The sequence below is a fragment of the Heptranchias perlo genome, chromosome 11 (assembly GCF_035084215.1).
Source record: "Heptranchias perlo isolate sHepPer1 chromosome 11, sHepPer1.hap1, whole genome shotgun sequence".
NCBI lineage: Eukaryota > Metazoa > Chordata > Chondrichthyes > Hexanchiformes > Hexanchidae > Heptranchias > Heptranchias perlo.
Genome location: NC_090335.1, coordinates 7,964,539 through 7,990,250, shown reverse-complemented (window position 1 = coordinate 7,990,250; position 25,712 = coordinate 7,964,539). Strand labels below are relative to the sequence as shown.

Genomic DNA, 25,712 nt, shown 5'->3' with positions numbered 1-25,712 from the left:
GAAGTGTTCCCCGATTGGGAGGGAACCCTCCTGTTTGGCGATTGTTGTGCGGTGTCCGTTCATCCGTTGTCGCAGTGTCTGCATGGTCTCGCCAATGTACCATGCTCCGGGGCATCCTTTCCTGCAACGTATGAGGTAGACAACATTGGCCAAGTCACAGGAGTATGAACCATGTACCTGGTGGGTGGTGTCCTCTCGTGTGATGGTGGTATCTGTGTCGATGATCTGGCATGTCTTGCAGAGGTTGCCCTGGCAGGGTTGTTTGGTGTCGTGGATGCTGTTCTCCTGAAAGCTGGGTAATTTGCTGTGAACGATGGTCTGTTTGAGGTTGGGTGGCTGTTTGAAGTCGAGTAGTGGAGGCGTGGGGATGGCCTTAGCGAGGTGTTCGTCGTCATGGCGTAGTTTCTCTGCTCCGGGGAAGTACTGGACGACGAAGGGTACTCTGTAGGTTGCGTCCCGTGTTTGTTTTCTGAGGAGGTCTATGCGATTTTTCGCTGTGGCCCGTCGGAACTGTCGATCGACGAGTTGAGCGTCATATCCCGTTCTTATGAGGGCGTCTTTCAGCGTCTGTAGGTGTCCATCGCGTTCCTCCTCGTCTGAGCAGATCCTGTGTACTCGCAGGGCCTGTCCATAGGGGATGGCCTCTTTGATGTGGTTAGGGTGGAAGCTGGAAAAGTGGAGCATCGTGGGCTCGCGGGAGAGTGAGGTGCTGAGGTGCCCGTCTTTGATGGAGATTCGTGTGTCCAAGAAAGAAGCCGATTCTGAGGAGTAGTCCATGGTGAGTTTGATGGTGGGATGGAACTTGTTGATGTTATCGTGTAGTCTCTTCAGTGATTCTTCGCCGTGGGTCCATAGGAAGAAAATGTCGTCGATGTATCTGGTGTATAGCGTTGGTTGGAGGTCCTGTGCAGTGAAGAAGTCGTGCTCGAATTTGTGCATGAAAATGTTGGCGTATTGGGGTGCGAATTTGATCTCCATGGCTGTTCCATGTGTTTGGGTAAAGAACTGGTTATCGAAGGTGAAGACATTGTGATCCAGGATGAAGCGGATGAGTTGTAGGATGGCGTCTGGAGATTGGCTGTTGTTGGTGTTGAATACTGAGGCTCTTGCAGCGATGCCGTCATCGTGGGAGATACTGGTGTAGAGTGCCGAGACGTCCATCGTGGTGAGAAGTGTTCCTGGTTCAACTGGTCCGTGGGTGCTGAGTTTTTGTAGGAAGTCTGTAGTGTCGCGACAGAAGCTGGGGGTTCCCTGTACGATGGGTTTCAGGATGCCCTCGACGTATCCAGAGAGGTTCTCACACAGGGTTCCGTTGCCTGATACGATAGGACGTCCGGGTGTGTTGGCTTTGTGCATCTTTGGGTGGCAGCAGAAGTCGCCCACGCGGGGAGTACGTGGGATGAGAGCACGTAGGATGCTTTGAAGGTCTGGGTCGAAGGTCTTGATCAGTTTGTTGAGCTGGTGGGTGTGTTCTTTGGTCGGATCTGCGGGTAACCGTCTGTAGTGTTCCTGGTTGTCCAGTTGTCGGTGTGCTTCTTTGCAATAGTCCATTCTGTTCTGTGTGACGATGGCTCCTCCTTTGTCCGCTGGTTTGATGACGATGTTGCGGGGAGAGAGGCGGGGGGTGAGCGGATCAGATGAACCCCTGGTGGGGATGTTCCTGGGCCAGGCTAAAACCACCATCCACTGGAAGCATCCACATGGAGGTTTTGGAATTGACACAATGTGATTGTGAATAAAAATGCCTCAAGTTTGGAAGTGAATCCATAGATACAAAGGAGCAGGTCACAAGCAGCAAATTCAAATAGTGTGCAGCCCCAGTGGCCTAATGGATAAGGCACTGGCCTCCTAAGCCAGAGATTGTGGGTTCAAGTCCCATCTGGGGTGAGTTCAGTTTTAAACCAAGTACATTCTGAGAAAACCAGCTCTTTGTCCTCATTGCTGAAAGACAGAGAGATCAAAGAGCCAAATCACAGGAGGTGTCCTGTCAATGGATGAAACTTCCTCCCAGGAGGGGCAAGGAAACAGCGACAAAGCCACTTGCTTTTCACATAAAATCAACATTTTGCCCAGCGCTCAACTGTACCAATTGGTGACGCACAAAAGCAAGTCAGATCCTGTCACGTCATTGCTGGGATCATTGGAACTGATACAATGTGATTCTGTATGAAAAGAAAGGGATGGCCCATGAAAAGGCATCAAATTTGGCAGTGAATTGATAGAGACAAAGGGACAAGTTGCAAGCACCAAGCTCTTGTTACACACAGCCCCAGTGGCCTAATGGATAAGGCACTGGCCTCCTAAGCTAGGGATTGTGGGTTCAAATCCCATCTGGGGTGGAGCAGTTTTTGACTCTGAAGCAAAAGCCAAAACACCTTCTCTGAACATTGCTCCATTCTGTGACAGTCAGGGAGCTTTCCTTTTCACTTACCAACCAATCCAGGGAGTTCCTGTCCAGCACCCTTCTCACTCTGTCACTTGCTTTCCAGTGGAACAAACCAATGCGATGCTTCTACCAAGCTGTGCGCCATCCCAGTATTCAGGGAACCTGCACTTTCCAGGCAAATAATGTCCCTTTACCTCCTTTCCTCATTTTACTGAACACTGTCTTCTTCTTCTCCTCCTCTTCCATGCCTAACAGTACAAGAGGCAACCCATTTCTTGCACTGCTTTCCATCCAGCAGGTCATGCTCTGGGTTTTTCCCGTGTCAGATTCCCTTCTAACATGAACAGTTGTTACCCTGACTCGCAACTCCTTACCAGGACCACCAGATAGATATGATGGGGGGGGTCGTTACTCTGCTCCCATCAGACACGAGTACCCCACCGGATGTCAACCCACCATTCAGGGACCAGAACTCTCGTCGACACTTGCCAGGATTGTTTGAGGAAATCAAAAGTGTTCACAACTGCTGCCAATCATTGCTGAAGTGTGTGGAATTGGCAGATATATTTATTGATAAAAACCAAGTGAGTGGCGACAAGAACAGGTAGAATGTTATGAGAGCGTAGAGCAATGACCAATTGCACAAAGGCTGTGGTAATAGCTGTGACCCAATGGCCTCATGGGGAAGGCAATGAGTTTGGGAGTCACTTGAGCAAATGAAAGTGACAGACAGGAAAAGACCAACTGGTCTATCGAGCCTGTCCCATGAAGTTGTGTTGCCCTATGCATCTCGATACAGATACTCCCCACCCACCTCGAGCAATGTAATCCCCTGGGAGAGGTGAAAAAAACAGATTAAAAATGGAGGACAATTAGAGAAATAAAATCTGTAAATTCCTCTCTGACCCCTTTAGGTGATCAAAACCAGTCCAGGAGATCACATAGACCCTGATTTATATTATGGGATAGCTACCTCTTCTACAAAGTAATCTCCATCTTGGTCCTGGAAACAGGACTTTGAGGAAATGTCTTTTAAAAGAACTTGCATTTATATCGCACCTTTCATGACCTCAGGACGTCCCAAAACGCTTTATAGACCAATGAAGTAATTTTGAAGTGTAGTCACTGTTGTAATGTAGCAGACAATTCACAGACAGCAAGATCTCACAAACAGCAATTAGATAATGACCCGATAATCTATTTCAGTGATGTTGGTTGAAGGTTGAATATCGGCCCCATGACACCAGGGAGAACTCCAAAATAATATCATGTGATTTTTCCAAAACACCTGACCTGAAATACAGCACAGCTCTCCCTCAGTACTGCACTAAAGTATCAGCCGAGATTATATGCTCAAGTCTCTGTGAGCACAGGTCAAACCAACTTTTATGCATCAGCCTTGGCTCAAAGTTTCAGTCAGAAGTTTGTGGGTTCAAGTCCCACTTCAGGCTGACACTCCAGTGCAATGCTGGGGGAGTGCTGCATTGTCTGAGGTGCCGTCTTTTGCATGAGACGTTAAACTGAGGCCCCGTCTGCCCTCTCAGGTGGATGTAAAAGAACCCATGGAACTATTTCTAAGAAGAGCAGGGGAGTTCTCCCCAGTGTCCGGGACAATATTTATCCCTCAACCAAAATCCCAAAAAAACAGATCACCTGTTGATTTCTCTCATTGCTGTTTGTGGGATCTTGCTGTGTGTAAATTAGCTGCCACATTTCCTACATTACATAGAATTACATCGAATGTAATTAGCTACATCACTGGCATCTACCTGACAATGTGGAAAATTGCCCAGGTACGTCCTGTCCACAAAAAGCAGGACAAATCCAATCCGGCCAATTACTGCCCCATCAGTCTATTCTCAATATATCCTTTGTATAATATGGAGACCAGGACTGTTCTCAGTACTCCAAGTGTGGTCTAACTAAGGTTCGATACAAGTTTAACATAACTTCTCTGCTTTTCAATTCTATTCCTCTAGAAATGAACCCTAGTGCTGGATTTGCCTTTTTATGGCCTTATTAACCTGCGTTGCTACTTTTAGTGATTTGTGTATCTGGACCCCCAGATCCCTCTGCTCCTCGACCCCATTTGGACTCTGATTTTCCAAGGAGTAGGTGGCCTCTTTATTCTTCCTCCCAAAATGTACCACCTCACACTTAATGTAAATGGAAATTCATTTGCCAATTACAAGCCCATTCTGCAAGTTTATTGCTGTCTTCTTGTATTTTCTCCCATCCTCCTCAGTATTAACTCTACCCCCTTATTTGGTGTCGTTACAACTTCACTTTGAAGTGACTACACTTGAAACGTACTTCATTGATGTGCTGTGGGATGTCCCGAGGCCATGAAAGGTGCTATATAAATGCAAGTGTTTCTCCTCCATGCCTGTCACTACGCACTCAGCACCTCACCCAGTCACCATGTACATTGGGAGACGGCCCATTGTCTGCCGGTTTGGAGAGCTGTGTACAATATCAGAACGGTGAGAGGGTCATTGCATTAAATGCTGGTTCAGAAACATTAGTGAGATCCCACTCCTTAAGACTATTCATTTTTAGTGATGGAGCTTTCGACATACCAGCTCTCTAACATTTTCTTTGCTTGCACCTTTTTCTGAACAGAGGCCGTGTGAAAACGGCCGATCTCCGCCCTTGTGAATCCCAGCTCGGAAGCCACAATGGTCCATTCAAAGCCCAGGTCTTTGGCGAGTTCTTGGACAGACTTCAGGTTGATCACTGCATCCTGGGTCAGGAAAACAGCTTTTAAAATAACCAAATACAAAAGGTGCCAGCAATATCTGCTTCAACTGCACAAGACATTAAAAGCAGCACCGCAAGTAGATAAGGTTACAGAAAAAGTTCATGGAATAGCGGGTTTAAGGCAAGAGGTAATGGTGAATCTCGATACAGGATTAAATGGAAGAGATTGAGGACAGAGAGCAGTAGAAAGGTTTTTGCACAGAGGGCTGTGAGGCTGTGGGTTATGGTGGATACACTACTGGAGACAGTGATTGCAGCAGGGATGGTGTCAACATTTAAGAACAGGTTCGACAGGTGATTGATGGAAAGAGGAACGAAGGGATAGGGCGGACACATGGGATTAGGATACTGCTCGTGTGGGGGATCAAGACCAGCACCGACTGGTTGGGGCCAATGCCCAGTTTCTGTGTTGTAATTTCTATGTCATTCTCACAGCTTTCAGGCTGTGGCATGAAAACTGTGGGTTAGATTTTGGTCTGGGCCGACCAGCCCCCCTCTCCCACCTCTCTTTCCTCTTGGGCAGGCAAACTTCCCGTGCCTGAATTTAGCCAAGTTCAGATGTGTGGGAACACGTCGGAAACACAGTCCGAACTCTCCCTATCTTAACCATCCCCCCCATTCGTACTGTTCCCGCCGGCAGGATTCAGGAAAATCTGGTCGACGTGCGGCCTAACCAGGGGTCCTTAAAGGGCCGCCATCAAAATGGTCAATTTTTAAATATATTTACCTGAATGTGGATCCAGGAGCTGCAGGAGGGGTCGTCTGGGCACCAAAGTAAAACCACTGCCGCCCGCTCCCCTACTCGACCCCCCTCACCCTGGTTCTCAGTCCCCCTCCCTCTCCCGATTGCTGTTCCCCTCCCTCTCCCGATCGCTGTCCCCCTCCCTCTCCCGATCGCTGATCCCCTCCCTCTCCCGATCGCTGATCCCCTCCCTCTCCCGATTGCTGTCCCCCTCCCTCTCCCAATCACAGATCCCGCCTTCACACAAAGGGTGGTGGAAATCTGGAACTCTCTCCCCCATAAAAGCTGTTGAGGCTGAGGGTCAATTGAAAATGTCAAAACTGAGATTGATCGATTTTTGTTGGGTGAGGGTATTGGGGGTTAGGGAACTAAGGTGTGCAGATGGAGTTAAGATGCAGATCATCCAAGATCTAATTGAATGGCGGAGTAGGCTCGAGGGGCTGAATGGCCTACTCCTGCTCCAATGTTCCTCTCTCCACCAGGATGTTACCCTGACAATGCACGATCCAGGCACAGGGGCATGTCAGGCAGGACTGTCGATATTTCTGGCAAGTGATGTCATCCCACCAACTCCCCCTCAGTCTTTCTCCCTCCTCTAGCTGAGGATACTGGGTGTAGTAAAGTCTCACTCTGCTTCACTGCTTTGTTTCTCTCTCTTCTCCACTTCTGTTTCTCACCATCTTCTCCACAGCTGTTCCCACCTTCTTCTCCTCAACCATTATGTTTCTCTCTTCTCTCCCATTTCTCTTTCTCTTTCTCCTCTTCCACTTCTGTTTCACTCTCTCCCTTCCATTCATCTCTCTCTCTCTCTCTCTTCAACTTCAGTTTCTGTTCTCCACTTTCACCTTCTCTCACCTCCCTCACTCCTCTCTCTTCTCCACCTAGTCCGGATACTGCTATCACTGCGTAAGGTGGATTTGCCCAAAGGACAGAGGATCCATGAGGAACGGAGAACACCTCAACACAAGGAGGCTGATCACCTCAACATCCCACAAGCCAATACCATTGTCCCAAGTGAAGACGACCAGTTTAACCAAGCAGCTGATCAATACAATTCCTACAAGTTCTGGAAACATTGCTAACCACCAGCACACACACTATCATCTATCCAATAGACTAGCTATCTAATGCTGTTAACTTGCCAGCTAACTAAGGAGTTTAGTCCAAAATTAATTTCACCAATTTATATCAATCTCAGGCACTGATGTCAATGACTATTTGATAAGCAGCGACCCAGTTAATGCTGAATTATTGTAATATCACTGAAGTGCCTGCTATTCATTTTGTTAATAATCCTATCTACTAATTATTTGGATTTCAATGTTTGAGTATTGCTAATCATGATTTGAAGTTAATAAACAATTGTTAGTTGAAGACTTGTCTGACTTCTGTGACGATATGGCAAGAAAGGGTTAATTCATTCACTCAGTAACTTGTGGACATCCTAACTGGGTGTTGGGAAGGTGAACTCATGTTCAATAGGAACTGGGTGATGGAAGGCAGTTCGGTGGGGCAAACGTTGACATCATTCTTGCACGAACAATTGTTTATTAACTTCAAATCCTGATTAGGTTTACGGTAGAATAGTGGTTATGTAACTGGACTAATAATCTAAACACTAAAACAACTGATCCCATGAATCATCAGTTCAAACCACCAGCACAGCAACTGGGGAATTTAAATAAAATCCAATCAGAAATAAAAAAAATCTGGTATCAGTAATAGCGGCCATGAAACTATTGGATTGTTGTCAATCCCATCTGGCTCATGAATGCCCTTCAGGGAAGGTAAACTCTGCCGGGCTTGCCAATATGTGACTCCAGACCCACAGCAATGTTGTTTTGAGTTAATGGTCGAGCAAGCCACTGCAGTTGTACAATCTCGCTATAAAATGTCAGAATAAGAATAAAACCGAATGGATCACAAGGCACTGGACACGACAAAGGCAACACCAAGCCCAGTCGACCCTGCAAAGTCCTCCTCACGAGCATCTGGGGACTTGTGCCTAAATTGGGAGAGCTGTCCCACAGACAAGTCAAGCAACAGCCTGACATAGCCATATTCACAGAATCATACCTTTCAGCCAACGTCCCAGACTCTTCCATCACCATCCCTGGGTATGTCCTGTCCCACAGGCAGGACAGACCCACCAGAGGTGGCGGTACAGTGATATACAGTCAGGAGGGAGTGGCCCTGGGAGTTCCCAACATTGACTCCGGACCCCATGAAATCACATGGCATCAGGTCAAACATGGGCAAGGAAACCTCCTGCTGATTACCACCTACCGTGCTCCCTCAGCTGATGAATCAGTCCTCCTCCATGTTGAACACCACTTGGAGGAAGCACTGAGGGTGGCAAGGGCACAGAATGTACTTTGGGTGGGGGATTCAATGTCCATCACCAGGAGTGGCTCGGTAACACAACCACTGACAGAACTGGCCGGGTCCTGAAGGATATACCTGCCAGACTGGACCTGCGGCAGGTGGTGAGCGTACCAGTACATGAGGGAAAAACTTACTTGACCTCGTCCTCACCAATCTACCTGTTGCAGATGCATCTGTCCATGACAGTATTGATAGGAGTGACCACCGCACAGTCCTTGTGAAGATGAAATCCCGTCTTCGCACTGAGGACACCATCCAACGTGTTGTGTGGCATGACCACCGTGCTAAATGGGATAGATTCAGAACAGATCTAGCAGCTCAAAACTGGGCATCCATGAGGCGCTGTGGGCCATCAGCAGCAGAATTGTATTCCAGCACAATCTGTAACCTCATGGCCTGGCATATTCCTCACTCTACCATTACCATCAAGCCAGAGGATCAACCCTGGTTCAATGAGGAGTGTAGAAGATCATGCCAGGAGCAGCACCAGGCGTACCTAAAAATGAGGTGCCAACCTGGTGAAGCTACAACTCAGGACTACATGCATGCTAAACAGCGGAAGCAACATGCTATAGACAGAGCTAAGCGATTCCACAACCAACGGATCAGATCAAAGCTCTGCAGTCCTGCCACATCCAGTCGTGAATGGTGGTGGACAATTAAACAACTAACGGGAGGAGGAGGCTCTGTAAACATCCCCATCCTCAATGATGGTGGAGCCCAGCACGTGAGTGCAAAAGACAAGGCTGAAGCGTTTGCAACCATCTTCAGCCAGAAGTGCCGAGTGAATGATTCATCGCGGCCTCCTCCCGATATCCCCAAGATCACAAAAGCCAGTCTTCAGCCAATTTGATTCACTCCAAGTGATATCAAGAAGGGGCTGAGTGCATTGGATACAACAAAAGCCATGGGCCCCGACAACATCCCGGCTGTAGTGCTGAAGACTTGTGCTCCAGAACTAGCTTTGCCTCTCGCCAAACTGTTCCAGTACAGCTACAACACTGGCATCTACCCGACAATGTGGAAAATTGCCCAGGTATGTCCTGTCCACAAAAAGCAGGACAAATCCAATCTGGCCAATTACTGCCCCATCAGTCATCATCAATCATCAGCTCTCAATCATCAGCAAAGTGATGGAAGGTGTTGTCGACAGTGCTATCAAGCGGCACTTACTCACCAATAACCTGTTCACCGATGCTCAGTTTGGGTTCTGCCAGGACCACTCATCTAACATGGACAAAAGAGCTGAATTCCGGAGGTGAGGTGAGAGTGACTGCCATCAAGGCAGCATTTGACCGAGTGTGGCACCAAGGAGCCCTGGTAAAATTGAAGTCAATGGGAATCAGGGGGAAAACTCTCCAGTGGCTGGAGTCATACCTAGCACAAAGGAAGATAGTAGCGGTTGTTGAAGGCCAACCATCTCAGCCCCAGGACATTGCTGCAGGAGTTCCTCAGGGCAGTGTCCTCGGCCCAACCATCTTCAGCTGCTTCATCAATGACCTTCCCTCCATCCTAAGGTCAGAAATGGGGATGTTCGCTGATGATTGCACAGTGTTCAGTTCCATTCGCAATCCCTCAAATAATGAAGCAGTCCATACCCGTATGCAGCAAGACCTGGACAACATCCAGGCTTGGGCTGATAAGTGGCAAGTAACATTCACGCCAGACAAGCGCCAGGCAATGACCATTTCCAACAAGAGAAAGTCTAAGCACCGCCCCTTGACATTCAACGGCATTACCATCGCCGAATCCCCCACCATCAACATCCTGGGGTCACCATTGACCAGAAACTTAACTGGACCAGCCACATAAACACTGTGGCTACAAGGGCAGGTCAGAGGCTGGGTATTCTGTGACGAGTGACTCACCTGCTGACTGCCCAAAGCCTTTCCACCATCTACATGGCACAAGTCAGGAGTGTGATGGAATACCCACCACTTGACTGGATGAGTGCAGCTCCAAAACACTCAAGAAGCTCGACACCATCCACGAGAAGGCAGCCCACTTGATTGGCACCCCATCCATCAAATAATCATTCACTCCCTTCACCACCGGCGCACTGTGGCTGCAGTGTGTACCATCCACAGGATGCACTGCAGCAACTCGCCAAGACTTCTTCGACAGCACCTCCCAAACCTGCGACCTCTACCACCTAGAAGGACAAGGGCAGCAGGCACATGGGAACAACACCACCTGCACGTTCCCCTCCAAGTCACACACCATCGCGACTTGGAAATATATTGCCGTTCCTTCATCATCACTGGGTCAAAACCCTGGAACTCCCTTCCTAACAGCACTGTGGGAGAACCTTCACCGCACGGACTGCAGCGGTTCAAGAAGGCGGCTCACCACCACCTTCTCAAGGGCAATTCGGGATGGGCAATGAATGCCGGCCTCGCCAGCAACGCCCACATCCCATGAACGAATAAAAATGAATTCACTCATCGGTTGGGTGGTAAACCCCAGACTGTTCCTGAGTGAGAAATGAAGGATTTGCCTGTTTCCTTGGTAGATATTTATCAAGATACCGTCATTAGTGATCTCACAGAGCTGACGTGTGTTCACTTAGGGTTTTGAGTCTATGAACCCAGGGTGCTTGAGTCGATGGACTTTAAAGTGTTGAAGTGAAGATGTTCCTACCTTGGCCCTGGTTGACCTCTCCCAGGATGTGCTTGACCTGGTCATGGATGTAAATAGGTTTCCCCCCTTGGCTGGGTTGGGCAGCGGTGGTGGTGAAGGGGACGGTCCCTTTCCCTGTCTCCAGGCTTTGCTTCAGGCATGGTTTTATCCCCCGTGCCTGATGCTTGAGTCACACTGCCCAAAGGACGGGGCGGGGTGGGGGTGGGGCCAGACTGCCGCTCCCTGTCTGGCCTAGAACCCACAGAGGAGCCCGTGAGAGACTCCTCTGCCTCCGATCCTGGGGGTGGGGTCCAGGTAGAGGCGGGGTCAGTTCTGGTGGACGGTCCTCGCGACGCATTCTGTACAGCGAGCAGAATGTCCGAGGACGACACCCTGGAGGAGGATGGTGGGTGAATTGTTGATCCTGCGATTGATGTCGAGGTGGTGGTCAGGAGAAGGCCCTCGATGGAGTGGATCACCAATATCTGTTAGGTTCCCTGTGGGCTTTGTGGCTTGGGACACATTTCGTCGCCCGGATCCCACTTCTTTATGCCACTGCTGAGTGTGTGATTAAGATTAATGGATCTTTGATGGACCCCCACCCACCTTTGGTTTGGGAGAGGAGTGTGTCAAGGAGGCCCCATGTCAGGCCGGTTATATTTGATCTGCACAGAGTCTTTCCTGCACCTCTTATACAACAGATTGTTGGGACTGTCTCTGTATAAGACGGGCGTGGAGGCGATCCTTTCAGCTCATGGCGATGATGTCCTCCTCACGGTGAGGGATCCCATTGACTTGCGGAGGATGCACAAGTGCCAGCAGGTGAACTCTGCCTTGTCATAGAATCATACAGCACAGGAGGAGGCCATTCAGCCCATCGTGCCTGTGCCGGTTCTTTGAAAGATCTCTCCAATTAGTCCCACTCCCCTGCTCGTTCCCCGTGGCCCTGCAAATTTCTCCTTTTGAAATATTTATCCAATTCCCTTTTGAAAGTTACGATTGAATCTGCTTCCACCGCCCTTTCAGGCAGTGCATTCCAGATCAGAACAACTCACTGAGTAAAAAAATTCTCCTCATTTCCCCCCTGGAGATTTTGCCAATTATCTTAACTCTGTGTCCTCTGGTTACCGACCCTCCTGCCAGTGGAAATAATTTCTCCCTATCCACTCTATCAAAATCCTTCATCATTTTGAACACCTCGATTAAATCACCCTTTAAACTTCTCTGTTCGAAGGAGAACAATCCCAGCTTAAGAACATAAGAACATAAGAAATTGGAGCAGGAGTAGGCCAATCGGCCCCTCGAGCCTGCTCCGCCATTCAATAAGATCATGGCTGATCTGATCCCAACCACAAATCTAAAGAACACAAGAAGTAGGAGCAGGACCCGGCCACACAGCCCCTGGGCCCTCTCCGCCACCCACAGGGCATTGACCGATCCGAACTCAGCTTCATGTCCAATTTCCTGCCCGTCCCCATAACCCCTAATTCCCTTTACTTCTAGGAAACTGTCTATTTCTGTTTTAAATTTATCTAATGATGTAGCTTCCACAGCTTCCTGGGGCAGCAAATTCCACACACCTACCACCCTCTGAGTGTAGAAGTTTCTCCTCATCTCAGTTTTGAAAGAGCAGCCCCTTATTCTAAGATTATGCCCCCTAGTTCTAGTTTCACCCATCTTTGGGAACATCCTTACTGCATCCACCCGATCAAGCCCCTTCACAATCTTATATGTTTCAATAAGATCGCCTCTCATTCTTCTGAACTCCAATGAGTAGAGTCCCAATCTACTCAACCTCTCCTCATATGTCCGCCCCCTCATCCCCGGGATTAACCGAGTGAACCTTCTTTGTACTGCCTCGAGAGCAAGTATGTCTTTTCTTAAGTATGGAGACCAAAACTGTATGCAGTATTCCAGGTGCGGTCTCACCAATACCCTATATAACTGCAGCAATACCTCCCTGTTTTTATATTCTATCCCCCTAGCAATAAAAGCCAACATTCCGTTGGCTTTCTTGATCACCTGCTGCACCTGCATACCAACTTTTTGATTTTCTTGCACTAGGACCCCCAGATCCCTTTGTACTGCAGTACTTTCCAGTCTCTCGCCATTAAGAAAATAACTTGCTCTCTGATTTTTCCTGCCAAAGTGCATAACCTCACATTTTCCAATATTATATTGCATCTGCCAAATCTCCGCCCACTCACCCAGCCTGTCTATATCCCCCTGCAGGTTTTTTATGTCCTCCTCACTCTCTACTTTCCCTCCCATCTTTGTATCATCTGCAAATTTTGATATGTTGCACTCGGTCCCCTCCTCCAAATCGTTAATATAGATTGTAAAGAGTTGGGGACCCAGCACCGACCCCTGTGGAACACCACTGGTTACTGGTTGCCAGTCCGAAAATGAACCATTTATCCCAACTCTCTGCTTCCTGTTCGATAACCAATCCTCCACCCATGCCAGAATGTTACCCCCAATCCCGTGATTTTTTATCTTAAGTAATAATCTTTTATGTGGCACCTTGTCGAATGCCTTCTGGAAGTCTAAATACACTATGTCCACTGGTTCCCCTTTATCCACCCTGTACGTTATATCCTCAAAGAACTCAAGCAAATTTGTCAGACATGAATTCCCCTTCATAAAGACATGCTGGCTTTGTCCTATTAAATTATGCTTATCTAAATGTTCCGTTACTGTCTCCTTAATAATAGACTCCAAAATTTTACCCACCACAGATGTTAAGCTAACTGGCCCATAATTTCCAGCCTTCTGCCTACTACCCTTTTTAAATAACGGTGTTACATTAGCAGTTTTCCAATCTGCCGGGACCTCTCCTGAGTCCAGGGAATTTTGGAAAACTATCACCAAAGCATCCACAATCCCTACTGCCACTTCCCTCAAGACCCTAGGATGCAAGCCATCAGGTCCAGGGGATTTATCCGCTTTGAGTCCCATTATTTTACTGAGTACCATCTCCTGAGTGATTTTAATCGTATTTAGCTCCTCCCCCCGTAGAGTCCCCTGTTTGTCCAGTGTTGGGATATTCTTAGTGTCCTCTACTGTAAAGACTAAAACAAAATATTTGTTCAGCATTTTTGCCATCTCCATGTTTCCCACCATTAATTTCCCGGTCTCATTCTCTAAGGGACCTACGTTTGCCTTAGCCACCCTTTTTCTTTTTATATAACTATAGAAACTCTTGCTATCTGTTTTTATATTTTTTGCTAATTTCTTTTCATAATCTAACTTCCCTTTCTTAATCAATCCTTTAGTTACTTTTTGTTGTCTTTTGAAGAATTCCCAATCTTCTATCCTCCCACTAAGTTTGGCTACCTTATATGTCCTTGTTTTTAGTCGGATACTATCCTTGATTTCTTTACTTAGCCACGGATGGCTGTCATTTCTTTTACACCCTTTTTTCCTCAGTGGAATATATTTATTTTGAAAGTTGTAAAATAACTCCCTAAATGAACACCACTGCTCATGTACCGTCTTACCCTTTAATCTATTTTCCCAGTCCACTTTAATCAATTCCGCTCTCATACCATCATAGTCTCCTTTATTCAAGCTCAGTACGCTTGTTTGAGAATCAACCTTCTCACCCTCGAATTGGATATGGAATTCAACCATGTTGTGGTCGCTCGTTCCAAGGGGATCCTTAACTAGGACATTATTAATTAATCCTGACTCATTACACAGGACCAGGTCCAAGGTTGCCTGCCCCCTTGTAGGATCAGTTACATACTGCTCAAGAAATCCATCCCTGATGCACTCAATGAACTCGTCCTCAAGGCTGCTCTGCCCAATTTGATTTGTCCAGTTAATATGATAATTAAAATCCCCCATAATTATAGCTGTTCCCTTATTACATGCCCCAACTATTTCCTGATTAATACTTCTTCCAGCAGAGTTGCAACTATTAGGAGGCCTATATACTACGCCCACTAATGTTTTATTCCCCTTATTATTCCTTATCTCCACCCAAACTGTTTCATTATCTTGATGCTTTGTCCCAATATCATTTATCTGTATTACAGTGATTCCTTCCTTTATTAACATAGCCACCCCACCTCCCCTTCCTTCCTGCCTGTCCTTCCTGATTGTTAAATACCCTGGCATATTTAATTCCCAGTCGTTGTCACCCTGCAGCCATGTTTCTGTAATGGCCACAAGATCATACCCATACGTAGTTATTTGTGCCGTTAACTCGTCCATTTTGTTACGAATGCTACGTGCATTCAGATAAAGAACTTTCAAATCTGTTTTGTGATGCTTAGTTCCTGCTTTTTCCTTTTTTAACACTTTACCTATTACTCCATACCTTCTGTCCCTTCCTGTTACGCTTTCCTCTCTCTCCCTGCTCAGGTTCCCAACCCCCTGCCACTTTAGTTTAAACCCTCCCCAACAGCACTAGCAAACACTCCTCCTAGAACAGCGGTCCCAGCCCTGCCCAGGTGCAGACCGTCCGGTTTGTACTGGTCCCACCTCCCCCAGAACCGTTTCCAGTGTCCCAGGAATTTGAATCCCTCCCCCTTGCACCATTCCTCGAGCCACGTATTCATTTGAAATATCCTCCTATTTCGACTCTGACTAGCACGTGGCACTGGCAGCAATCCTGAGATTACTACCTTTGAGGTCCTATTTTTTAATTTACCTCCTAACTCCCTATATTCTGCTTTTAGGACCTCATCCCCTTTTTTACCTATATCGTTGGTGCCGATGTGCACCACGACAGCTGGCTGTTCGCCCTCCCCCTCCAAAATGTTCTGTAGCCGCTCCGAGACGTCCTTGATCCTTGCACCAGGGAGGCAACACACCATCCTGGAGTCTCGGTTGCGGCCGCAGAAACGCCTGTCTATTCCCCTTACAATTGAGTCCCCTATCACTACAGCTCTTTCACTCTTTTTCCTCCCAGCCTGTGCAGCAGAGCTACCCGTAGTGCCAGGAAGTTGGCTGCTGCTGCCTTCCCCTGATAAGTCATCCCCCACAACAGCATCCAAAGTGGCATATCTGTTTGAGAGGGGGATGGCCACAGGGGACCCCTGCACTACCTGCCTGCACCTCTTACTCTTCCTGGTGGTCACCCATTCACTTCCTGCCTGTATACCCTTTACCTGCGGTGTGACCAACTCGCTAAACGTGCTATCCACGAGTTTCTCTGCATCGCGGATGCTCCACAGTGAGTCCACCCGCAGCTCCAGCTCCGAGATACGATCGGTCAGTAGCTGCAGGTGGACATGACTTCCCACATCTTGCAGGAGGAGCATATCACGGGTGCGAGGTCTGCTGCCATGACTTGCCTGAGCTGAGTTACCCCTTTTAAATTACGTTGAAATTAGAAAATGCTTCTCCAGTCTCTCCCCATAATTGAAGTCCCCCATCCCTGGTACCATTCCAGTAAATCTCTTCTGCACCCTCTCCAAGGCCTTGACATCCTTCCTAAAGTGTGGTGCCCAGAATTGAACACAATACTCCAGCTGAGACCGAACCAGTAATTTATAAAGATTTAGCATAAATTCCTTGCTTTTGTACTCTATGCCTCCATTTATAAAGCCAAGGATCCCCTGTGTTTTTTGAACAGCCTTATCCACTTGTCCTGCCACCTTCAAAGATGTTGTATATTTGTATTTGCATCCTTCACAACAATCAATTGGGAGAAGTGAATTGGTCATAAACCAACAGGTGACCACTATCTTTTGATTCCAGTTTCTCATTTTGATCCCTCCCCCCTGAATTTATCACCAAGATTCAGTGGAAACTCAGTCGGAGACACTGGGTCTCTGCTCTGGTTCTGAGACTCACGTGCAGCCACACCCAGCTTGGAACTTTCCACCTTCAGGTGCTGCACATGGAAGTTCATCCAAAGTGCTGTGCGCTGGTGACAATCTTTTTCTGCCAGATGCACAGTCTAAATTATGACAGGCAGCTCTTTTTCATAAAACTGCAAGGAATACGTACGTCCTTCCAGGAGCTGCCTGTCTTATCCAGGGAGTTGCTGAGATCCAGCAGGATTTCTGCCCAGTCTGAGGTATTGGCCATTCTGTCTGAGCTACTCTTCCATAAACCCATCTACACGTGATCAGTTTCAGTGACACAAAGTTGGTGGAGAGGAGAGCCCTTGCTGCGAAGGTAAACAGAGTCTGGGATGTACTGGGCAGTGGGTCAGCAGGCTGGATACCGTCAGAGTTATTACCTGCTCCAACATCAACAACAAAAACACCTTGTATTTATATCACACCTTTACTGTAGTAAAATGTCCCAAAGCGCATCACAGGAGTGGAATGAGACAAAAATTGACACCAAGACACAAAAGGAAATATTAGAACAGGTGATCAAAAGCTTGATCAAAGTGGTAGATTTTAAGGAGCGTCTTAAAGGAGGAGAGAGAGGTGGAGAGGCAGAGAGGTTTAGGGAGGGAATTCCAGAGCTTGGGGCCGAGGCAGCTGAAGGCACAGCCACCAACGGTGGAGTGATTAAAATCGGGGATGTGAAAGAGGCAGGGATTGGAGGAGTGCAGAGATCTCAGAGGGTGGTAGGAGGTTACAGGTTACAGAGATAGGGAGGGGCGAGGTCATGGAGGGATTTAAAAACATGGATGAGAATTTTAAAATTGAGTTGATACCAGACCGGGAGCCAATGTAGGTCAGTGCGCACGGGGGTGATGGGAGAACGGGACTTGGTGTGAGTTAGGATACGGTCAGCAGAGTTTAGGATGAGCTTAAGTTTACAGAGGGTGGAAGATGGGTGGCCGGCCAGGAGAGCATTGGAATGGTCAAAATTTGAGGTGACAACTGTTCGATGAGGATTCCAGCAGACGATGAGCTGACAATTATATCTGGCCTGTAGCCAAAGCCATCGAGGGTCTAAAGTCCACAATTGACCCTGACTCAGTTGAGTGTGTCGAGGAGGCTCTGCCATATGGAGCGATTCCGGTGAATCTCACCCATATTCGGACGGAGCTGCTCATCGGTGCGAGGCACCAGAGTCTCCCTCGGGAAACTCGGTCTCCCAAATTGAGGCATCTCTCGGAGATTCTCTTGGGGCCATTCTGCTCTGACTGGAGGGATTTCCTGAACAGGTCACTGCTGCATACTCTCCCTCGCCTTCCGACCCGACATGCCCTCGGGTAATATCCTGCTGGCCAGAAGAGGCGAGTGTCCCCTCAGGAAAGCCCTGTATTTGGGGTTCCTCCTCTGCACCATTGGAGATCTGGGGTGGAGAGGGTTGCATGAACATTCTCCTCGGCCATTTCACAGATACCCGGCCACTTGTCCATTTTGTGGGTTGGATGAAGATATACATTATCTTTATTTACAGTACCGGAGGCTGCAACCCCTGGTTCACTATTTAAAGGGGCCGCACCTCAAGTTTTAGTTACCTTGAAGTCTTTGTCTTCGGGCACCCAGTGCACAGGGTGGGGGAGAGAGGCGGGGGGTGAGCGGATCAGATGAACCCCTGGTGGGGATGTTCCTGGGCCAGGCTAAAACCACCATCCACTGGAAGCATCCACATGGAGGATTGTTCTGACTGCTGGCCGCTGTTCCACGGCCTTCAACACACCCGGGTGACCTTGGAGAGGGATCGCGTGGGCTCCACCAATACACTTGAAGCCTTCGTGGGCGACGCAGGACAGTAACTGTGTCACTAATGAAAGGAACCAGATCATTGGTTAATTTTATTTTTAGTTGTCTACACTTTAATTTGATTGGACGATTTGTAATAGTGGGGCCCTCCTCTTCACTAATCGTCATATTTAGTCCGAGAGCCATGGGGCAAATCACATTGCTCCAATTCAAAATACTCCAATGTCCAACACACAAGAGCAAATCAGATCCTGTCACATCATTGCTGGGATCTTTGGAATTGACACAATGTGATTGTGAATAAAAAGGCCTCAAGTTTGGAAGTGAATCCATAGAGACAAAGGGGCAAGTTGCAAGCACCAAGCTCCTATTACAGACAGCCCCAGTGGCCTAATGGATAAGCCACTGGCCTCCTAAGCCAGGGATTGTGGGTTCAAATCCCATCTGGGGTGGAGCAGTTTTTGGCTCTGAAACAAAACCCAAAACACCTTCTCTGAACATTGCTGCATTCCGTGACAGTCAGGGAGCTTTCCTTTTAACTTACCAACCAATCCAGGGAGTTCCTGTCCAGCACCCTTCTCACTCTGTCACTTGCTTTCCAGTGGAACAAACCAATGCGATGCTTCTACCAAGCTGTGCGCCATCCCAATACTCAGGGAACAATGTCACCTGCACTTTCCAGGCAAATAATGTCCCTTTACCTCCTTTCCTCATTTTACTGAACACTGTCTTCTTCTTCTCCTCCTCTTCCATGCCTAACAGTACAAGAGGAAACCCATTTCTTGCACTGCTTTCCATCCAGCAGGTCATGCTCTGGGTATTTCCCGTGTCAGAGTCCATTCTAACATGAACAGTTGTTACCCTGACTCGCAACTCCTTACCAGGACCACCAGATAGATATGATGGGGGGGGTGGTTACTCTGCTCCCATCAGACACGAGTACCCCACCGGATGTCAACCCACCATTCAGGGACCAGAACTCTCTTCTGCACTTGCCAGGACTGTTTTAGGAAATCAAAAGTGTTCACAACTGCTACCAATCATTGCTGAAGTGTGTGGAATTGGCAGATATATTTATTGATAAAAACAAAGTGAGTGGCGACAAGAACAGGTAGAATGTTATGAGAGCGTAGAGCAATGACCAATTGCACAAAGGCTGTGGTAGTAGCTGTGACCCCAGTGGCCTAATCGGGGAGGCAATGAGTTTGGGAATCACTCGAGCAAATGAAAGTGACAGACAGGAAAAGACCAACTGGTCTATCTAGCCTGTCCCATAAAGTTGTGCTGCCCTATGCATCTCGATACAGATACTCCCCACCCACCCAGAGCCGTGTAATCCCCTGGGAGAGGTGAAAAAACAGATTATAAATGTCGGACAATTTGGGAAATAAAGTCCAAAAATTCCGCTCTGACCCCTTTAGGTGATGAAAACTAGTCCAGGAGATCACAGAGACCCTGATTTATATTACAGGATAACTAACTCTTCTACAAAGTAATCTCCACCTTGGTCCCAGAAACAAGACTTGGAGGAAATTTTTTTTGAAAAGAACTTGCATTTATATAGCACCTTTCACAACCTCAGGACGTCCCAAAACACTTTATAGCCAATGAAGTAATTTTGAAGTGTAGTCACTGTTGTAATGTCGGAAACACGGCAGCCAATTTGTGCACAGCAAGATCCCACAAGCAGCAATGGGATAATGATCAGATAATCTGTTTTAGTGATGTTTGTTGAGGGTTGAACATTGGCCCCAGGACACCGGGGAGAACTCCAAGATAATATCATGTGATCTTTCAAAAACACCTGACCTGAAATACAGCACAGCTCTCCCTCAGTACTGCACTAAAGTGTCAGCCTGGATTCTGTGCTCAAGTCTGTGGAGTGGGACTTGAACACATGACCTTCTGACTCAGCGACTGACTTTTATTTCTGATCAACGATTTTACAGCAGTCTGTGACATTGAGATTCTATCATTTCGTGTTGGCTGCCCTCTTACCTCTGACCCATATTGCCCTGGTAACCAGTTTGACATGCCTTGTAATTGTTTTGAACTCCACTAAATCCTTTGTTAAAGTTTTAAAACATGACATTTTTACCAAGCGATTAGTTTTGCCTCCACGGTTTCGGTCTCCCCATGTGACTGGCAGAGTGGGTCAGTGACTTGTTCCCAGGCCTCTGTGGTTTGAATCCAAGCTGTCTTCAAAGTGCTGAAGTCAAGTTGGGATTGACCCAGCTCTTGCTTATTGTCAATATTAAAATAGTTAACACATACACAGCATTAGATAATCCAGGGAGAGTGGTGGAATCAACAGGTTGGGTTGCCTCTCAGACAAACCTGGATCACTTTTATGTATCAGCCTTGGATCAAAGGTTGAGTCAGAAGGTTGTGGGTTCAAGTCCCACTTCAGGCTGACACTCCAGTGCAGTGCTGAGGGAGTGCTGCATTGTCAGAGGTGCCGTCTTTTGGATGAGATGTTGAACCGAGGCCCCGTCTGCCCTCTCAGGTGGATGTAAAAGGTCCCTCGGCACTATTTCTAAGAATAGCAGGGGAGTTTCCCCGGTGTCCTGGACAATATTTATCCCTCAACCAAAACCACAAAAGTAATCATCTATTTATTTATCTCATTGCTGTTTGTGGTATCTTGCTGTGTGTAAATTAGCGCCACATTTCCTACATTACATAGAATTACATAGAATGTACAGCACAGAAACAGGCCATTCGGCCCAACAGGTCCATGCCGGTGTTTATGCTCCACACGAGTCTCCTCCCACCCTCTTCATCGAACCATATCAGCATATCCTTCTATTCCTTTCTCCCTCATGTGTTTATCTGGTTTACACTTAAATGTATCTAGACTAGCCGCCTCAACGACTCCTTGTGGTAGTGAGTTCCATATTCGAACCACTCTCTGGGGAAAGAAATTTATCCTGAATTTTCTATTGGATTTATTAGTGTCTATCTTTTGTTTATGGCCCCTTGCTCCGGGCTCCCCTGCAAGTGGAAACATCTTCTCTCCATCTACCCTATCAAACCCTTGCATAATCTTAAAGACCTCCATCAGGTCATCCCTCAGTCTTCACTTTTCTAAAGAGCCCCAGCTTGTTTAATCTTTCTTCATGGGTGTAACCTCTCAGTTCTGGTATCAGCCTGATAAATCTTTTTTGCACCTTCTCCAGTGCCTCAATATCCTTTTCATAATATGGAGACCAGGACTGTTCACAATACTCCAAGTGTGGCCCAACCAAGATTCCATACAAATTTAACATAACTTCTCTGCTATTCAGTTCTATTCCTCTGAAAATTAATTCTTGTGCTTGATTTGCCTTTTTTATGGCCTTATTAACCTCTGTTGTCACTTTTAGTGATTTGTGTATCTGGACCCCCAGATCCCTCTGCTCCTCGACCCCATTTAGACTCTGATTTTCCAAGGAGTAGGTGGCCTCTTTATTCTTCCTCCCAAAATGTACCACCTCACACTTAATGTATATGGAAATTCATTTGCCAATTACATGCCCATTCTGCAAGTTTATTGATGTCTTCTTGTATTTTCTCCCATCCTCCTCAGTATTAACTCTACCCCCTTATTTGGTGTCGTTACAACTTCACTTTGAAGTGACTACACTTGAAACGTACTTCAGTGAAGTGCTGTGGGATGTCTCGAGGCCATGAAAGGTGCTATATAAATGCAAGTGTTTCTCCTCCATGCCTGTCACTACGCACTCAGCACCTCACCCAGTCACCATGTACATTGGGAGACGGCCCATTGTCTGCCGGTTTGGAGAGCTGCGTACAATATCAGAACGGTGAGAGGGTCATTGCATTAAATGCTAGCTCAGAAACATGAGTGAGATCCCACTATGGGTACGGTAGCATAGTGGTTATGTTACTGGGCGAGTAATCCAGAGGCCTGGACTAAAATCCAGAGTCATGAGTTTAAATCCCGCCACGGCAGCTGGCGAATTTAAATTCAATTAATTAATTAAATTCAATTAATTAAAATAAAAATCTGGAATTAAAATACGAGTGTCAGTAATGATGGCCATGAAACTACCGGATTGTCGTAAAAACCCATCTGGTTCACGAATGTCCTTCAGGGAAGGAAACCTGCCGTCCTGACCCGGTCTGGCCTATATGTGACTCCAGACCCACAGCAATGTGGTTGATTCTTAATTGCCCTCTGAAATGGCCTAGCAAGCCACTCAGTTGTAAAATCTCGCTACGAAAAGTCATAATAAGAATAAAACCGGACGGACCACCCGGCATCGGACCACGAGGCACCGGACACGACAACGGCAAAACACCAAGCCCAGTCGACCCTGCAAGGTCCTCCTCACTAACATCTGGGGATTTGTGCCAAAATTGGGAGAGCTGTCCCACAGACCAGTCAAGCAACAGCCTGACATAGCCATACTCACAGAATCATATCTTTCAGCCAACGTCCCAGACTCTTCCATCACCATCCCTGGGTATGTCCCGTCCCACCGGCAGGACAGACCCACCAGAGGTGGCGACACTGTGGTATACAGTCAGGAGGGAGTGGCCCTGGGAGTCCTCAACATTGACTCTGGACCTCATGGCATCAGGTCAAACATGGGCAAGGAAACCTCCTGCTGATTACCACCTACCGTCCTCCCTCAGCTGATGAATCAGTCCTCCTCCATGTTGAACACCACTTGGAGGAAGCACTGAGGGTAGCAAGGGCACAAAATGTACTCTGGGTGGGGGACTTCAATGTCCATCACCAAGAGTGGCTCGGTAGCACCACTACTGACCGAGCTGGCCGAGTCCTGAAGGACATAGCTGCTAGACTGGGCCTGCGGCAGGTGGTGAGCGAACCAACACGAGGGAAAAACTTACTTGACCTCGTCCTCACCAATCGACCTGTCGCAAATGCATCTGTCCATGACAGCATTGGTAGGAGTGACCACCGCACAGTCCTCGTGGAGATGAAATCCCGTCTTCGCACTGAGGACACCATCCAACGTGTTGTGTGGCACTACCACCGTGCTAAATGGGATAGATTCAGAACAGATCTAGCAGCTCAAAACTGGGCATCCATGAGGCGCTGTGGGCCATCAGCAGCAGCAGAATTGTATTCCAGCACAATCTGTAACCTCATGGCCCGGCATGTTCCTCACTCTACCATTACCAACAAGCCAGGGGATCAACCCTGGTTCAATGAGGAGTGTAGAAGAGCATGCCAGGAGCAGCACCAGGCGTACCTAAAAATGAGGTGCCAACCTGGTGAAGCTACAACTCAGGACTACATGCATGCTAAACAGCGGAAGCAACATGCTACAGACAGAGCTAAGCGATTCCACAACCAACGGATCAGATCAAAGCTCTGCAGTCCTGCCACATCCAGTCGTGAATGGTGGTGGACAATTAAACAACTAACGGGAGGAGGAGGCTGTGCAAACATCCCCATTCTCAATGATGGCGGAGTCCAGCACGTGAGTGCAAAAGACAAGGCTGAAGCGTTTGCAACCATCTTCAGCCAGAAGTGCCGAGTGGATAATCCATCTCAGCCTCCTCCCGATATCCCCACCATCACGGAAGCCAGTCTTCGGCCAATTCGATTCACTCCACGTGATATCAAGAAACGGCTGAGTGCACTGGATACAGCAAAGGCTATGGGCCCCGACAACATCCCAGCTGTAGTGCTGAAGACTTGTGCTCCAGAACTAGCTGCGCCTCTGGCCAAGCTGTTCCAGTACAGCTACAACACTGGCATCCACCCGACAATGTGGAAAATTGCCCAGGTATGTCCTGTCCACAAAAAGCAGGACAAATCCAATCCGGCCAATTACCGCCCCATCAGTCTACTCTCAATCATCAGCAAAGTGATGGAAGGTGTCGTCGACAGTGCTATCAAGCGGCACTTACTCACCAATAACCTGCTCACCGATGCTCAGTTTGGGTTCCGCCAGGACCACTCGGCTCCAGACCTCATTACAGCCTTGGTCCAAACATGGACAAAAGAGCTGAATTCCAGAGGTGAGGTGAGAGTGACTGCCCTTGACATCAAGGCAGCATTTGACCGAGTGTGGCACCAAGGAGCCCTAGTAAAATTGAAGTCAATGGGAATTAGGGGGAAAATTCTCCAGTGGCTGGAGTCATACCTGGCACAAAGGAAGATGGTAGTGGTTGTTGGAGGCCAGTCATCTCAGCCCCAGGGCATTGCTGCAGGAGTTCCTCAGGGCAATGTCCTTAGCCCAACCATCTTCAGCTGCTTCATCAATGAACTTCCCTCCATCATAAGGTCAGAAATGGGGATGTTCGCTGATGACTGCACAGTGTTCAGTTCCATTCGCAACCCCTCAGATAATGAAGCAGTCCGAGCCTGCATGCAGCAAGACCTGGACAACATCCAGGCTTGGGCTCATAAGTGGCAAGTAACATTCGCGCCAGATAAGTGCCAGGCAATGACCATCTCCAACAAGAGAGAGTCTAACCACCTCCCCTTGACATTCAACGGCATTACCATCGCCGAATCCCCCACCATCAACATCCTGGGGGTCACCATTGACCAGAAACTTAACTGGACCAGCCATATAAATACTGTGGCTACGAGAGCAGGTCAGAGGCTGGGTATTCTGTGGCGAGTGACTCACCTCCTGACTCCCCAAAGCCTTTCCACCATCTACAAGGCACAACTCAGGAGTGTGATGGAATTCTCTCCACTTGCCTGGATGAGTGCAGCTCCAACAACACTCAAGAAGCTCGACACCATCCAAGATAAAGCAGCCCGCTTGATTGGCACCCCATCCACCACCCTAAACATTCACTCCCTTCACCACCGGCGCACTGTGGCTGCAGTGTGCACCATCCACAGGATGCACTGCAGCAACTCGCCAAGGCTTCTTCGACAGCACCTCCCCAACCCGCGACCTCTACCACCTAGAAGGACAAGGGCAGCAGGCGCATGGGAACAACACCACCTGCACGTTCCCCTCCAAGTCACACACCATCCCGACTTGGAAATATATCGCCGTTCCTTCATTGTCGCTGGGTCAAAATCCTGGAACTCCCTTCCTAACAGCACTGTGGGAGAACCGTCACCACACGGACTGCAGCGGTTCAAGAAGACGGCTCACCACCACCTTCTCGAGGGCAATTAGGGATGGGCAATAAATGCCGGCCTTGCCAGCGACGCCCACATCCCGTGAACGAATAAAAAAAAAACTCCTGAAGACTATTCATTTTTAGCGATGGAGCTTTCGACATACCA

At 47.9% G+C, this 25,712-nt stretch overlaps 3 non-coding genes across 3 annotated transcripts; all 3 read left to right on the top strand.

Annotated features, from left to right (window-relative positions):
- The first annotated feature begins 1,814 nt into the window (after window positions 1-1,814).
- On the top strand, window positions 1,815-1,887 carry trnar-ccu (transfer RNA arginine (anticodon CCU)). Its single transcript has one exon. It is a non-coding gene; the product is annotated as a tRNA-Arg (tRNA).
- Window positions 1,888-2,266: 379 nt separating this feature from the next.
- Window positions 2,267-2,339, top strand: trnar-ccu (transfer RNA arginine (anticodon CCU)). The gene has a single exon. It is a non-coding gene; the product is annotated as a tRNA-Arg (tRNA).
- A 16,518-nt stretch (window positions 2,340-18,857) lies between these two features.
- trnar-ccu (transfer RNA arginine (anticodon CCU)) lies at window positions 18,858-18,930 on the top strand. Its single transcript has one exon. It is a non-coding gene; the product is annotated as a tRNA-Arg (tRNA).
- Window positions 18,931-25,712: the final 6,782 nt, after the last annotated feature.